Consider the following 17,029-nt stretch of genomic DNA (forward strand, 5'->3'; position numbering starts at 1 on the left):
AGCAATCAGATCCAGGACCTCCCATTCGGTCCATGCTGGAGCTCTTCTGCGATTCTGGGACTCCATGGTCACCTGCGCTGATGAGCTCTGCATGGTCACCTGTGCTGATCAGCTCACCACGCTGGCCAAACCGGAAATGAAATTCAAAAGTTCCCAGGGCTTTTCCTGTCTACCTGGCCAGGGCATCTGAGTTGAGAGTGCTGTCCAGAGCGGTCTCAATGGAGCACTCTGGGATAGCTCCCGGAGGCCAATACCATTGAATTGTGTCCACACTACCCCAAATTCGACCCAGAGAGGTCAATTTTAGCACTAACCCCCTCGCCGGCGAGGAGTACAGAAATCGATTTTAAGAGCCTTTTAAGTCAACAAAACAGGCTTGGTTGTGTGGACGGGTGCAGGGTTTAATCGACCTAATGCTGCTAAATTCAACCTAAACTCGTAGTGTAGACCAGGGCTCACAGAATCTTGCCCCTTGCCGGGGAAAGGGAGTCAGAAGCTGGTATGATCTGTTCATCCACCTTTTCAAGATTGAAATAAGATTTCATTAGAAAGCTATCGTCCCCTCCATTGAAATGCTGAGCGCCTGCCCTCTGCAATGTGAGAGGAAACAGAACCTTTGATTTCCACAGCCAGAAATGGCCACTCGCTGCCATAGAGGCAAATTGAGAATGTCTGAACTTTTGAGGAATCAAAGAGACAGTTGACAGCAACAGAAATTTAATAGAAGAGAAGCAGCTTTGGCTATGAGAGATCTTGATCAGAGCATCCTAGTGTGATCAGTAACTCAACCCTTGCTATGCACTGTTAAATGGCCGCTGCATTCTACCCCTCAGGCAGTTGCAGTTGGTGGGTTGTGCTTCCTAATCATTCTCAGCCTTGCCTCAAGGGGGATGTGTGAAGCTTAATTATTTCATGTATGTAAATTGCTTTGAGATCCTCGGGTGAAAGTTGTTATACAAAACTGGCCTCTACACTGCTTCTGGCAGCCAGCCTCCTAGTCCAGGTCCACAGCCTTGTGTTAGCAGAGCAGTGTGCTAAAAATAGCTGTGGAGACATTGCAGCTTGGGCTGGAGCTCAGGCTCCCCAACCTGCTTTCCCCCGTCTCCCAGCTCTGACAATGTTTCCTCTGGGTGAAATTCACTTCTGCACAAGGTCTATGCACCATTTAACACCTATACATCACTAACGCCCTATTTTGAGGTCTTAAATGGTTCATAGACCTTGTGCTGGTCCTTTGCAGAGAGATGAATTTCATTGTCTGCCACTATGAACAGTCAATTAGGCCAAAATATTCAAATACAGGTGCCTAAATCAGACCTGATTTTCAGAGGGGCTGAGCACCCACAACTCCATCCGAAGTTGATTAAATAACCCCAGGGATGAATTTGGCCATCTGCATCTGTAAAGTCAGATCAGAAATCTCATGAAAGTAGGCTTTGACCCATGAGATTCCCACCCCTTCTGCTTTCGGTTCCAGTTAGAAGTGCAAAAATAAAAAAACTCCCAGTCTTCTTCATGGCATTTTGTCACCCCAGTCCCAGCCAGGACCTGACAGCTCAGAAATGAAACAATGAGTATCGAAATACTTCGAAACTTTTACAAAGCACTGGTTTGACATCAGCACTAGAAATGGGAAATAGTTCTGAGAGGAAGGAGATGTTCTTTGTTTTTCAGAACCACTCTGCCCACTTCCAGTGGATCATTCCTGGTGCCAGGCTCCCTCACATCCTGCCGGTCCTACAGCTTTTATCACCTATTAGTCTCCTGCCAGTGCTACAGCTCTTATTTTGCCAAGAAGGTCACCACTGCAATTCAGCTCCTTTGAAATGTACCTTGGAAAATACAGCTGACAGTTTACATGTGTGGGCCAAGAAGATGCTTTCCACCAGGCAGTCTTTCAAGGCACTGTGGAAAATGGTGGGTGATTCCCTCTAAGGAAGGCATTGGGGAATATCACAGTAAAGGTATAAAGAAAAAATGAATGACTCATGGCTATGCACAGGTAGGAAGCATTTTATGGCCCACGAACCACTCAGCAGTGATGAGTATTTCAGGCGGTCTGACTGTTGGATACCTGCTTTTGATGGATGATGTTAAGCACAGACATAATCACCATCTCTGTCTCAGAACCAGCCACTGAGACACTTTAAGGTTTTCCAAATGTTTCTCCAACAATAAAAGGAAATGTAAAGTTAATCAAATTGTCATGAGAGATCAGAGCCCAGCAAAGAGGGAGCAAGGCTGATGTCTGAAGTAAAAGCACTAATAAAACAGACAGCTGCTTGCTGATCCCATCCATGCTTGGGTTTAATTTAAACAGGTTAACAATGAATGGGGTACCAGGGTACTGTCGAAAGCTATGAATGTACCAGCCACTTAAAGAAAGCAGAGGTGTGGTGCATCTTTAACCACATATGAATATTTTGCTTCAGCATTAGAGGTTCTACTAATAACTTTGTTGGCTTGTTCTGAGCCATTAGTTGTTCTGTTCAATTCTCCTCACCACCTCTGGTTATTTGCTGCCCCGTAGCACAGACAGAAGCTGAACTAGCCTAATCACTGATTCCTAATGGCTTTAGATCAACTGAGTGAAATGTTCTCAGCCAAATTGTTTCCAGCACCCTGAAACCTGTAAGATAGACTACAAGAGATCAAGGTCAGGTCACCACATTTCCTAGCTTTTCAATTAACCACTCATGACATCTTCTGGGGAGTTTGTGTGTGTGCACATGCCCAGCTTCAGCTGTAGCTGCTCTTTCGAGATCTCTTCCATCAGAAATCTGCTGCACTTGAAAATCCTGGGATGCTTCAGGAGTGAAATTAGCTGCAGCCGTTTGTGCTGCGAGGGTGAATGAGATGGCAGGAGTGGGACACACTTGTTTAAGTGGTAAATGCAAAATGCTCAGCATATTAGCATGATCTCGTCTCCTGTCTTCTGCCTTGGCTTCAATCCGGGAATTTCTTTTTAAGACTACTGTTAAACCTTCCAAGGGATTTTGTTGCTTGGGAACTCAAGCCTTGACGGCATTGGAGGCTGAAACCTTCTCTGTATTCTTGAGACAGGTATGGCACAGGCAGCTTTGATGGAAGCCTGCATTAATCCCACCCCGCCATGTTGCATGTCCGGGATCATTTTGTCTACAATGTGGACACATTACAGTAGACCCTGCTAACTCATTTCACACAAAGACCACTCAACCACCATCACGTGGCAATGAAGTTCAATCACTGCTACATCCAGACAGCAGTCATTCTAGCGACCTAGAGATGAGAAGCTCTGTAAACCATTACTTATCCCCCAAACCAGCCAGCCTCTGATGCATTTTGTTCTGGTTGAATGCAATCAATAGGCAGAAGTGCTCTGTGTTTTCCTGATGTCTTTCATTACATACCACCTTGCAAGTGTTGGTTCTGCTGCAGGGCAGCAAGAAGGTCAGGACAGGCAGACAAGGTGGCCGAGGGTTCAGCGTGAACCCCGTGGGCCAAACAGATGAAGCAACTGAACACGCTGCTTCCCTTTGTGCCCTGCAGCAGCCTGCGTCTATGGGCACAAAGCTCTCTCTCTGTATCTTTTAAAGTGACCCTTGCTCACTTGCCTTTTTGCTCTTATTCGGCTCTGCAGTTCCTTCCTTTATCAGATTAGCTTTAATTAGTGAAATCAGAATCACATGGAGTGGGGAGGAAATGCTCCAAACACCAGAGACTGATTTTCAGCAAAGAAAGAGGGATGCGTGCATGTGAAAGGGATTGTCGTAGCATCTTGTGTGTAAAATTGTGTAAGAGTATGTGAAAATGTAGGGGGGAGGTAATAACTGTCTATGTTTATGAGACTGTCTACAGAGTTGGATATACACAGGCTAAAGCCAGATATGATGGTCACTGATCTGGGTATATTTGGAGAATTCTGAAATTATCCTTGTAACCTTCTTTTACAGGCAGTGTGGACCAATGGACTTTGACTTAGGACACCTCGATTCTATTCCTGGCTCTGCCATTAACATATTATGTGATCTCTCCATGCCACGCTTCCACCTGTTCTTTGTCGTGTCTATTTAGACTGTGAACTCTCAGTGGGCAGAGATTGGCTCTTATTAGGTGTATACAGTGCCTGGCACTGCTACAGTGATAGAAATAAATATATATATTTTGAATCTTGGGATCCCTCTGGGACTCAGAGCCCCATGGGAAGGGAATTCCTTGCATTGCCAATGGACAAACCTTTCCTTCTCCCCTCCAACTGAAATCCCTACCCTATCCACCACAAATGTCACCCATCCAGCTAGCAAAGGAGTATCACTTCTGATTTCTGGAGGGAACTGGGTCAAGTTCTCTGTGCCTACAGGAAAGTCACCATAGCATGATGCCATTGAGAGAATGGGGGAATAAAGGTGAAAAACCTGGGGAGGATTTCTTCATGAGACAAGAAGGTCGAAATGAGGAATGAAGACTTGTAAAGAGCTTTGGAGAGGAGCAGTGGTGAAGGATTTAAGGTAAAGAAGAAGAATATAAGAGCAGGGAAGTACCCAGAAGTTCAGCCTTGCGCATAGCATCCATTATAGAAGTAGAATAGCTCAAGAGGGAGGACCTAACTACAGGAAGAGGAAGTGAATCTGAAATCATTCACAAATCATTTCCCTTCACCAAGGTAAGGACAATTACAACATCACACTTAGAGTCTTACCTGAGGATGTAGTGCCTGAACATGCATGCTTTTACCAAAGAAGGCTGAAGCCAGCAGGAATGTGCAGAAGCTACAGAAAGGGCCTTTGGCAAACAAATGGAGCATTGTATCTTTGGTACCACATCAGGGGAACAGATAAGGAATTATGTACTAGGGATTCAGAAATCCTGGGTTCCAGTCTCAGCACTGCCCTCCACTTGCTATGTGGCCCTGGAAAAGTCACTTCCCCATTCTTACAATGATAGTCTTTACCCACCTCCATAAAGCACTTTGAGATGTGCAGTATTTGAGATTTCATATAAAGAACTTTCTGAAGTGCAGTGGGCCAGCTCCTCAGTTTGTGTAAATCAGTGTAACTCCATTGACTATAGTGTGCTTAGTACTGTGTAGTCCACAGAGGAAATCTGGAATCTGGACAATCTAAGTTACCACAAGGGATTTCTACTGACGTAATTGTTACTATGTAGATTTTCAGCAGCTAAAGGCCTGATCTAACTCTTTAACAGGCAGGACTGCTTGCAAAGCAGTGTCAGCTAGTGAAAGTGCAAGTCATGGTGCAAAACTGACCAGCAACATCGAGATAGGTAAGCAATGTCTGACTATATGGGAGTGAAAGAGCTTTACATAATGTTAGCAGGTTTTTATTCATTTCAAGCTAGTGACAGACCACAAATCCCTGTGACAACTAATAAAGAATAAGGTGCCTCTTAGAAGACAGAGAAGGCTCATATGTTGAATAAGATTTATACATACTAGACAGTATACGATGCCTAATCAAGACCTGTACACCATCCAGGTCCTCTAGTTGCTCAGGAAGAAAGAGAAGCATATGTGGGTGCGGTTGTGGGTGACTTGTAAGCCTTGCCATGGAAATTAAAGTTGATTAGAACAGTGGTTCTCAACCAGGGGTACACGTACCCCTGCGGGTATGTAGAGGTCTTCCAGCTGATGCATCAACTCATCTAGGTATTTGCCTAATTTTACAACAGGCAACATAAAAAGCACTAGCAAAGTCAGTACAAACTAAAATTTCATACAGACAATGACTAGATTATATTGCTCTATATACTATACACTAAAATATAAAGTACAATATTTATATTCCAACTGATTTATTTTATTATTCTATGGTAAAAATGAGAAAGTAAGCAATTTTTCAGTACTAGTGTGCTGTGACACTTTTGTATTTTTATGTCTGATTTTGTAAGCAAGTAGTTTTTAAGTGAGGTGAAACTTAGGGGTACGCAAGACAAATCAGCCTCCTGCAAGGGGTACAGTAGTCTGGAAAGGTTGAGAGTCACTGGATTAGAACATCCCCCACTACTGATACACAATGGCAACAGCATCCAAGCCTATTGGATCTCTCTCCATCCACAACCTTCCCCACACTGTTCATTCCCATGTCTCCAGCTGTACTTCCAGTATCTCATCCTGGGTGACCTGCTGCTGTCTCAAACTCAACGTGCCACAAACTGAGCTCCTTATCTTACTTCCTTACTCTTCCCTTCTCTTTCTCCATTGATAATTTCACTATCTTCTCTGTCTCCCAAGCTCACAACTTTGTAGCATATACTGCTCCCCTCTCTCTGATTCTGATGTCCAGTTAGTCATTCATTCTTCCTTTAAAGCATCACTCAGATCCATCCTTTCTGCTTCATTCTGATGCTCGGATGTTTGTCTGTGCTGCAACAGTGGTGGTTCTAGATAAGTAAGGGAAAGAGTTTTTTAAAAAGTTCAAACATCTGTTTAATTGCAATGTGAACATAAGAGTGGCCATACTGGATCAGATCAATGGTCCATCTAGCCCAGTATCCTGTCTTCTGACAATGACTTGTGCCAGATGCTTTAGAGGGAATGAACAGAACAGGGCAATTATCAAGTGATCCATTCCCCTGTTTTCCAATCCCAGTTTCTGGCAGCCAGAGGCTTATGGACACCCAGAGCATGGGTTTGCATCCCTGTCCATCTTGGCTAGCAACCATTGATGGACCTATCCTCTATGAGATTGTCTAATTCTTTTTTGAGCCCACTTATACTTTTGGCCTTCACGGCATCCCCTGGCAATGAGTTCTACAGGCTGACTGTGTGTTATATGAAGAAGTACTTCCTTATGTTTGTTCTAAACCTGCTGCCTATTAATTCATTGGGTGACCTCTGGTTCTTGTGTTAAGTGAAGGGGTAAATAACACTTCCTTATTCACTTTCTCCACACCATTCATGATTTTATAGACCTTTATCATATCCCCTTTAGTGATCTTTTTCTAAGCTGAACAGTCCTAGTCTGTTTAATCTCTCCTGAAATGGAAGCTCTTCTCAATCGCTAATCATTTTTGTTGCCTTTCTCTGTACTTTTTCCAATTCTAATATATCTTTTTTGAGATGGGGCAACCAGAACAGCATGCAGTATTCAAGGCGTGGGCGTATCGTAGATTCATATAGAGGCATTATGATATTTTATGTCTTATTAGTCATTCCTTTCCTAATGATTCCTAACATTCTGTTTAGTTTTTTGACTGCTCCTGCACATTGAGCAGATGTTTTCAAAGAACTATTCACGCGCTTTTAATGATTCTAGCCAACAAAAGGGCAGGAGTTAAAACAATCTGGGCCTGATTCCCCCAAAGCCCATTGAAGTTAAAAGCAAGACACAATAAGTGGATTTTGATGGGCAGCTGTAGTGCACAGGAATGGGGTAGTATACCTTTAAATAATTTGTGAGTCTTCTAGTGGCCCTCACTGTCGTCTTTGTTTCAGAAACCACCAGAACCCTGCCAGAGCAGCAGGTTATGTTTGTAACGAGGCTCTGCACATATGCCTGTTCAGTAAACACTGTTATTTGGACTGCCCTGTGCCTGTGTGTTTCTTTCCTATGTCTTATAAAGAGCAAAAGACAACAGCAGTCCATTAAACAAACAAAGGAGAAACCCACTCACTCGTCTCCAGCCTTTATATAATGGTGGCTTTTCTCCCTGTAACCGGAGCATCACTAAGCTCCTTAAGAACAGAGATTTTCAATGACAGTGCTTCCCCCATTGCACAGGCCCATGACCCCTACGATGCCCCACTCCATGAGGATGGATCCCAGGCCTCTCACAGATGCATCCCATATAACAGCATAGCGAACAGCCGCTAGGCCCCTAGAGAAATCAGTCCCAGATGTGCAGTTGACAGAGTCTTCCTTCAGAGGAAATGTGACCTCAGGTGAGATCCAGTCAAGGAGAAGTCAAAGATGTTCATATGCTGGTGAACCGAAGTGATTGTCTCATGTGTCTTGATGATCTCTTGTCGTAGTTGTTACAATCTGATCCTCTTTGACCTCCTTATTTCTCATTTCACTTCCCTCTAGCCTATGCAAAACATTGCTCTAAAAATCAGCTTTCTCTGCTCAGAGCATGTCATACCCTTATATGAATCCATGTGCTCATTTCTTTTCCTCATACTTTTATGCTTCTGGGTCTCATTCATCCTTGGGACACTGTACAGCTCCACTCCTCTATATCTATGGCTAACTCTACATTACAAAATTATGTCAGCCTCAGTTGCATCAACGTACAGCCACCACAGTAATTCAATCACTTTTGCATGTCCACACGATGCTCCTTGTGTCAGCGGTGCACATCCTCGCCAGGAGCTTTGGACTGATTTAACTGTCAGTGTGGGATGGCTTCTGAAAGGCAGCAACAGTTGATGTAAGTGATGCAGTGTCTCCCCTGTCACTACGTCGACCTAACTACATCAACATTGATTCTATGCCTCTCGTGGAGGTGGAGTTATCATATCGGCATAGCAGGTGAGTTACATCACTGGAAGCCACATTTTAGTTTAGATGCTTTCAGAGTTAGGTTGACATATGTCGACCTAACTCTGTAGTGTAGACCAGGCCTTAGTATTCGTATATTCCTCTCCCTTCCTCCCTGCCCTTCCTTTCACTCTTGGGCAGAGTCCTTTCACTCTGCCCAAGCCTCCTGCCTAATGCTCCCTCTATATCCTTCTCCCACCCTTTGTCTTTGTGTTGCCCTTATGCTTAAAGCAATCTTCCACTTCTTGTGCATCAAATAGCTTCCCTCACTCCACTCAGATCTCTCTTTAACATGCTTCTGCCCAGAAGAATTTCAACAATATGCTGAAGCATAAATTTTATTTTTTAAGATGCGCATGGGTTTGAGATTGAAACTTTATCATCTGGTTTCCTGATGTATTATACATCTGAACAGTACCATCTGCTTAATTTAGATTGTCCAGGCTCCGTGTCTCCTTCTATGAGCTGTACAGCACTCAGTAAATAATACTCAGAGCCGCATGTATTCTGTGATTCTGCAGCTATAGAACTTGCTAGAACTTTGACCTCGAATCTATATTTTCTCTTTAAAAAAAAAAAGACATCTCTGGATTCTTTGGTTGTGAAGATAACCATCAAAGTGTGTACTAAGTATAAACCGAAGCCTGAAACATGGGTCCCTTGCCAGGATCATCTGAATGTATCTCACTTAATCAATTCCCTGTCATTGCAGAGTCCTTAGGCATTGGTACACCTTGGTCCCTCCTGGTCTCTGCCTGTGGCACACACTAGTTTAATCTTCTGAGGGCTGTAATGCTTTCGTCTAATTCTGGTAGATGGGCTGTGTGGGGCTGCAGCTGGGTAGTGTTGAGTGGCCTGTGATGTATAGGAAGTCTGACAAGATGAGCTGGTGATCCCTTCTGGTCTTAAACTCTGACTCAGTGATGTCAGTTTGATAGGGAAAAAAACAGAGCTGAGAGGTGTAACTCGCCCCATTTATCCCTGTGACAAAGGGGTGTTAACTTGAAACCTGAAAACAAATTAAACCTTGTCATTGTTAATTATTTCACTGCCCATCATTTTACCAGAAACATCTAGCTAATGAGTTTGTCCCACAATCCCAAACTGTCCCCCACATCCTCATATACTAAAAGGCCCAACTGCCCCATGCATACACCTAAACTCTCCAGTTTACACCCTGATAGCTTCAGCGATGTCATTATACATTGTCAGTACAAGAATCTGTGGTTCTCTGTAAATTTAAAGGCAAAATAAAAGAAATGCAATTTAATAGACAAATAAATAGCATGAGGGATATTGTACTAACTGTGTATTTTAATTAATCTAAGATGCTCCAGGTTTCCCACAATTGCCTCTAATGTGATATGCAAATCAAGGCCCATACCACAGAATTTAGTTTGTTGCAAAACATATAATAAAGAGAAGAAATGGTTGGCCCAATTACATACTGTGTATAGCATTCCTGGCTTGTGACTTCTATGCTATGGAAAGCCAGCTGTTTGCAGCTGAGGGTCTAGTTACTGATGGTGATTGTATCCTAATCCCTTAAGGATGAGACAGTGGAGACGATGGGCAGAGTTGCAGTGGTTGAACTTGGGTTATGTTTTCACTATTTTAAAAAAAGTGAATTTTACATAGAACTAGCTCTCAATATGAAATCCTAGTGGAGAAAGGCACAGGGAAATTTTACCTCAAGGTAGCTAGTCAAGGCAAACACCAGGGATGAGGTATGAAGTTGACCTCAACTAGCTACCTCAAGGTCTCCACTGGGCTTTTACATCAAGAGAGCTTTCTCCATGTAAAGCACATCTTTTTACAGGGATGACAAAGGGTATGTCTACACTATGGAGACTATACTGGCCTAGCTACGGCAAGGGGCTCTTTGGTCTTTGTACCCCAACAACAGTAGCTAGGTCAATGGAAGAATTTTTACATTATCCTAGCTGCCACCTGGTCTACACTTTCAGTTTAGGGCGACATAGCTACAGGTCTCAGAGATGTGAAAAATTCACACCTTTGAGAACCGCAGCTAAGCCAACCTAACCCCCACGGTAGTCACGGCTAGGTCAATGGAAGAATTTTTCCATCAACCTAGCTACCGCTGCTCAGAAGTGGATTACCTATAATAATGGAAAGCCCCCTCCCCTGGATGTAGGAAATGTCTACATTATGACACTACAGCGGCATAGCTGTGTTGCTGCAGTGTCTGTAGCATAGACATGGCCTGGGGTTGGGGGTTAGGACAGCATATCTACATTGCTCAAGGGTATGGATTTTTCACACTTCACAGCGATGTCACTAAATTGACCTACATTTTAAGTATAGACCAGGCCAAAGCCTTAAGGTGGGATTTTCAAACTGATTTAGTTAAACTGGTGTAAAAAGTTGTGTGGATGCTCTCTTATTTTGGTTTATTTTGACTGAATTTAAATTGATTATGAATAAGTTTCAGCTGAACCAAAATAAGATTGTCCATTCAGGAGTTTCCACTAGTTTTGCTGAACTAGTGCAAGTTTGTGTGTTGAAAAGACCAATGGATGATGAGCATCAAGCTTTTTTGGGAGAGATTGTGAATGTCAATGTAGCAGCCCAGCAGCAAGCAGGGCATAAGATGCAAGGTGAAATCCTGTGAGTCCTGCAGAAGAACATGATTCTAAAGAAACATTCAAAGGGCCCTGGTAACAAATAGCACTGGACTTGGGTGTAGAAAAAAGGTAATTCTCCACCCCCTCCTCAGATAGTGAATTCTTTTGACCAGCTCTACCATCTTCTAAACAAAACTGTTTCAGCAGAATTATAGTCTCATTTGAAATTCCTGATACTTTTATGAAAAACTGAATTTTTAAAAACTCTTTAATAAACAAAAATATGTTCAATTTTTGGGTAAAACAATGTTCAGGTTCTGAAAACTGAATTTTTCTCAAGGTTTAGTTTTTCAACCAAAAACAGGACATTTTTGACTAACAAAATGGAATTTTCTCTCAAAAAACTGGCAGTTTTCAACCAACTCTAGAAAGAGCCCCTATAGAAGAGTTATTGATTATTTTTTCTGAAATTTGTGAGAGTGCTGTATGTCACTAGCATAGCAAACCACCAAAGAGTAAAACCCTCGCCATGCCAGAGGAAACAGTTACTGACAATGGGCCACAGTTTACTAATTTAGAATTCCTAGCATTTGGGATGCTCTGATTTTAAATGTTTTACTTCCAGCCCTGACCACCCACAAAGGAACTGACAGAGAGAAAGGACAGTAGATTTTGCTAAAAAGAATTCTGCAACAAAAGGACCCTTTATTAGCTTTGCTGAGTTATAGGGTAACTCTTATGTCAGTTACCAGCATAAGTCCAGCACAGCAGCTTGTGGGTCAGAAGATCAGAACAAAAGTACCAACTCCAGGGGTAAATCTTCATCATAACTGACTCATCTTGAACAATATAAGGCTGAGAAATACCAAATCCAAGAGATCTGTAGTTTTCTTTTTGACCATTGGAGCAGGAGATCCAGTCCCCATAAAATCTAGATGAGAAAAATATTAGCACCAGTCATTCAACACTGGTCACGTTTGCCTGTCAAATCTGGCATCATCCAAATAGATCAAGTTGCCCAGTATAGAAAAAATGGCATCTTTACTTGGGGCTTCAAACCTAGTAGAATTATCCTGTGATCCCTACTACAACCCTAGGTGGAAGAATATAATTCCAGTGAAAAGAGTCATTGATCTACTGAAAATGACTTCACATGTTTGGGACTGAATCCTATTGAATTGTCTGCCCAAACCTTTTGCATTAGGGGCTATGGATATGGTTAAGATGGTACAACTTTGATGCTTTTAATCCTCAGCAGAGTCTGTTCTAGAAGACAAAGGAAGCAATGGGTGTCTATGTGGGGGGGGGGAGTCCTATCACAGGTTACTGAAGGGTGTTTTTTTAAAGGAGGGAGGGGCGGGGAAGGAGATGTGAAGAAAATATCTTAACTATTCCTTTAAAGTCAGGCAGGAAATAGAGAAGAGAGGTTAGAGAGCTGTAGCAAAAGCAGTTCTGTGGCACAGCTGTCTGTCCCTACTTCCATTAAAGTCCTTCTCATGTTGGAGAAGAGCAAGAAATAGAAAATCTGAAGAAACCAACATTCTATTATGAAGATGCGCTAGTCGCTCATTTGTTAAGGTGGGGTTTAGATCCGCACCTAAAGCAAGATAAAGTTCTCCCTATTTCATACTTTAGCTAATGAACATGGTCTTATGTAACCTGCTCTACGGGGGATGATTTAATCTTCAATAATGTATTTGTGGTTGAGGATTTGCAGAGGAAACATTTAAAAATTAGCTCATTTTGAAGCGTTCCTGGAGATGAACGTTTTTTTTAGACTGCTCCAGCTAAAGAATGATAGCCCCCACACATTCCAAATCTCACGTGCGTATTCCCATAACACCTCAGGCACAGGCCACATTGTATATTTTAAACTTCAACCTGAATGAGTTATTATCAGGACCACAACCAGGATGTGGGCAGTCGGACTGAATGCTCAGAGCCATAGGGGCAGCCAGGCCTAGAGGTTATAGCAGAGCTGAGCTGAAATCAAGAATCAGCACCACGGGATGCCAGGGGGCCTAATTGAGAGCAAAGGCAAGGGTCAGAGCCAAGGATCAGAAACTGACAGCCAGAACCAATGGGTGAGCCAGAGATGCAAAGCCAGGGATCAGAGCCAAAAGTATTAAGGATGGAGAAGGGCCGGCACTGAAGCATACACAGGAGCAGTCTGGACAGAAGCAGGTACAGGAAGCAGGACCAAGAGCAGCAGCCAGCGACCTCTGGCTGTTGTTGGCTTAAGTAGTAGTAAACTCTGCCCCTTCACCAGTCAGGAAGTGCAATCAATCAGGCAGCCCCTGCCGGGATCAGCTATGCCCAGCGTGTTGCTAGTGCTGCAACTGGCTCCCTGATAGTTATTCACCTTATTTCCTCTAAACCTATCCACAACAAAGAGTCAATGGAACAAACAGTTGACTTAAGTTTCACCAGCTACTTCTACTCTCTGACAGTGCCTCACTGACTCACTAGCTCTGCCCAGCACATACTGCTCCACCACCCTATGCCCTGGGAGGCAAGATAAACAACACAAATTTAGCACCAAGCTCATATTTTTCTCACCTAGAAATAACACTGTGTAGACTTCACCACTACACATTTGTCTGTAAGTGTTTTTCCATATGAGTTCGCAGCAGTTTGGATTATGCATGTGTGTAACTGTGAGGAACTGGATGCATGCATTGTGATTGGTTATCTCTGAGAATGGAAAGAGATTGTGTTGTGAAGCAAAGTGTGCTGAGTAGTATAAGTATGTACAAATATGTTATTTGGGTGGTAAGGCATACAGGTCAAAGTTGATATGGAGGGAGATCTCTTTCTTAACAATTGACATTGATATGGAATTCACTTCGGTACCATAACTGTAAGTTAAGAAAGGGGTGTGTGTGTGTGTGTGTGAGAGAGAGAGAGAGAGAGAGAATTCAGAGTTTGGGTGCTCAGCACTTTATGGAAATTAGGCCTCTTTAAATTGTGTCTAATTGGACACCCAAAAATTGAGGCATCCAAAATAATCATTACTTTTGAAAATCTTTACCTGTATTGTTGTTTTAGTTCTGGTCTATAGAGTGGAGCCTTCTGTTTACCCACAGAATGGGTACAGTTTAAATGGTGTAGTGCAAGCTTCCATCCTTCTGTCCAGGCTACAGGGTTAACCCCTGATCTGATGGGCTCCTTTCTAGGTATGAGAGGCTCTTCACTTTGTATGGCTCATCGAGTCTTTGAGTCTGCTGAGGCAGGAAAAAGGGAGACAATTAATGCAATTTATGTTGGTTCTTGTTCTGTGGACATCTAACAAGTAATGCATTGAGATAAGGACACTGCTGTAATGCACTGAGATCTATCAAACTGACTTTAGATAGGACCTCAAACAGTCATCAATTGGTAACAACTTTGGAAACTAACAACTGGAGCTGAAATTAAACCATGAGCTAGGGATGCAAAAGACTCAGTATCCCATTAGACTTTGGTCTAATTTTGGTTGTTGGGTGTAGTGTGCGGGTGCTGGGTGGTGTTGGGTGTCATGTGATTTGCAGAAGGTCAGACTAAATGGTCCCTTCTGGCTTTAAGCTCTATGAATTATGACAATGATCAGGGAATTAGTCCTCCTTTGTGAACATCTCAGTCCTCCTTTGTGAACATCTTTTCTAGACAACCCTTATCCCCGTACATGAATCATAAGAATATCATTGGCTAACTAAGATTAAAATGTATACGGAGCAGCAAACCTCATGTTTCAGGTCATAAACCACCTCTAGGTGTCCTGGGTTAGAATCATAGAATCATAGAATATCAGAGTTGGAAAGGATCTCAAGAGTCATTTAGTCCAACCCCCTGCTCAAAGCAGGACCAATTCCCAGCTAAATCATCCCAGCCAGGGCTTTGTCAAGCCAGGCCTTAAAAACCTCCAAGGAAGGAGACTCCACCACCTCCCTAGGTAACGCATTCCAGTGTTTCACCACCCTCCTAGTGAAATAGTTTTTCCTGATATCCAACCTGGACCTCCCCCACTGCAACTTGAGACCATTGCTCCTTGTTCTGTCATCTGCCACCACTGAGAACAGCCGAGCTCCATCCTCTTTGGAACCCCCCTTCAGGTAGTTGAAGGCTACTATCAAATCCCCCCTCATTCTTCTCTTCTGGAGACTAAACAATCCCAGTTCCCTCAGCCTCTCCTCATATGTCATGTGCTCCAGACCCCTAATCATTTTTGTTGCCCTCCGCTGGACTCTTTCCAATTTTTCCACATCCTTCTTGTAGTGTGGGGCCCAAAACTGGACACAGTATTCCAGATGAGGCCTCACCAATGTCGAATAAAGGGGAATGATCACGTTCCTCGATCTGCTGGCAATGCCCCTACTTATACAGCCCAAGATACCGTTAGCCTTCTTGGGAACAAGAGCACACTGTTGACTCATATCCAGCTTCTCGTCCACTGTGACCCCTAGGTCCTTTTCTGCAGAACTGCTACCTAGCCATTCGGTCCCTAGTCTGTAGCAGTGCATGGGATTCTTCCGTCCTAAGTGCAGGACTCTGCACTTGTCCTTGTTGAACCTCATCAGGTTTTTTTTCGGCCCAATCCTCTAATTTGTCTAGGTCCCTCTGTATCCGATCCCTACCCTCTAGTGTATCTACCACGCCTCCTAGTTTAGTGTCATCTGCAAACTTGCTGAGAGTGCAGTCCACACCATCCTCCAGATCATTAATAAAGATATTAAACAAAACCGGCCCCAGGACCGACCCTTGGGGCACTCCACTTGAAACCGGCTGCCAACTAGACATGGAGCCATTGATCACTACCCGTTGAGCCCGACGATCTAGCCAGCTTTCTATCCACCTTACAGTCCATTCATCCAGCCCATACTTCTTTAACTTGGCGGCAAGAATACTGTGGGAGACAGTATCAGAAGCTTTGCTAAAGTCAAGGAATAACACATCCACTGCTTTCCCCTCATCCACAGAGCCAGTTATCTCATTATAGAAGGCAATTAGGTTAGTCAGGCATGACTTCCCCTTCGTGAATCCATGCTGACTGTTCCTGATCACTTTCCTCTCCTCTAAATGTTTCATAATTGATTCCTTGAGGGCCTGCTCCATGATTTTTCCAGGGACTGAGGTGAGGCTGACTGGCCTGTAGTTCCCCGGATCCTCCTTCTTCCCTTTTTTAAAGATGGGCACTACATTAGCCTTTTTCCAGTCATCTGGGACCTCCCCTGATCGCCATGAGTTTTCAAAAATAATGGCTAATGGCTCTGCAATCTCACCCGCCAACTCCTTTAGCACCCTCGGATGCAGCGCATCCGGCCCCATGGACTTGTGCACGTCCAGTTTTTCTAAATAGTCCCGAACCACTTCTTTCTCCACAGAGGGTTGGTCACCTTCTCCCCATGCTGTACTGCCCAGTGCAGCAATCTGGGAGCTGACCTTGTGCGTGAAGACAGAGGCAAAAAAATCATTGAGTACATTAGCTTTTTCCACATCCTCTAGGTTGCCTCCCTCATTCAGTAAGGGGCCCACACTTTCCTTGATTTTCTTCTTGTTGCTAACATACCTGAAGAAACCCTTCTTGTTACTCTTAACATCTCTTGCTAACTGCAACTCCAAGTGTGATTTGGCCTTCCTGATTTCACTCCTGCACGCCTGAGCAATATTTTTATACTCCTCCCTGGTCATTTGTCCAATCTTCCACTTCTTATAAGCTTATTTTTTGCGATTAAGATCAGCAAGGATTTCACTGTTTAGCCAAGCTGGTCGCCTGCCATATTTACTATTCTTTCTACACATCGGGATGGTTTGTTCCTGCAACCTCAATAAGGATTCTTTAAAATACAGCCAGCTCTCCTGGACCCCTTTGCCCTTCATGTTATTCTCCCAGGGGATCCTGCCCATCTGTTCCCTGAGGGAGTCAAAGTCTGCTTTTCTGAAGTCCAGGGTCCATATTCTGCTGCTCTCCTTTCTTCCTTGTGTCAG

At 43.5% G+C, this 17,029-nt stretch overlaps 1 long non-coding RNA gene across 1 annotated transcript; it reads left to right on the forward strand.

The window, feature by feature from the left end:
* The first annotated feature begins 1,683 nt into the window (after positions 1-1,683).
* LOC117877456 lies at positions 1,684-5,553 on the forward strand. Its single transcript, XR_004645716.1, has 3 exons — positions 1,684-1,917; positions 3,936-4,645; positions 5,192-5,553. It is a non-coding gene; the product is annotated as an uncharacterized LOC117877456 (long non-coding RNA).
* The last annotated feature ends 11,476 nt before the right edge of the window (positions 5,554-17,029 follow it).

This window comes from Trachemys scripta, chromosome 4, assembly GCF_013100865.1.
Source record: "Trachemys scripta elegans isolate TJP31775 chromosome 4, CAS_Tse_1.0, whole genome shotgun sequence".
Taxonomy (NCBI): Eukaryota; Metazoa; Chordata; order Testudines; family Emydidae; genus Trachemys; species Trachemys scripta.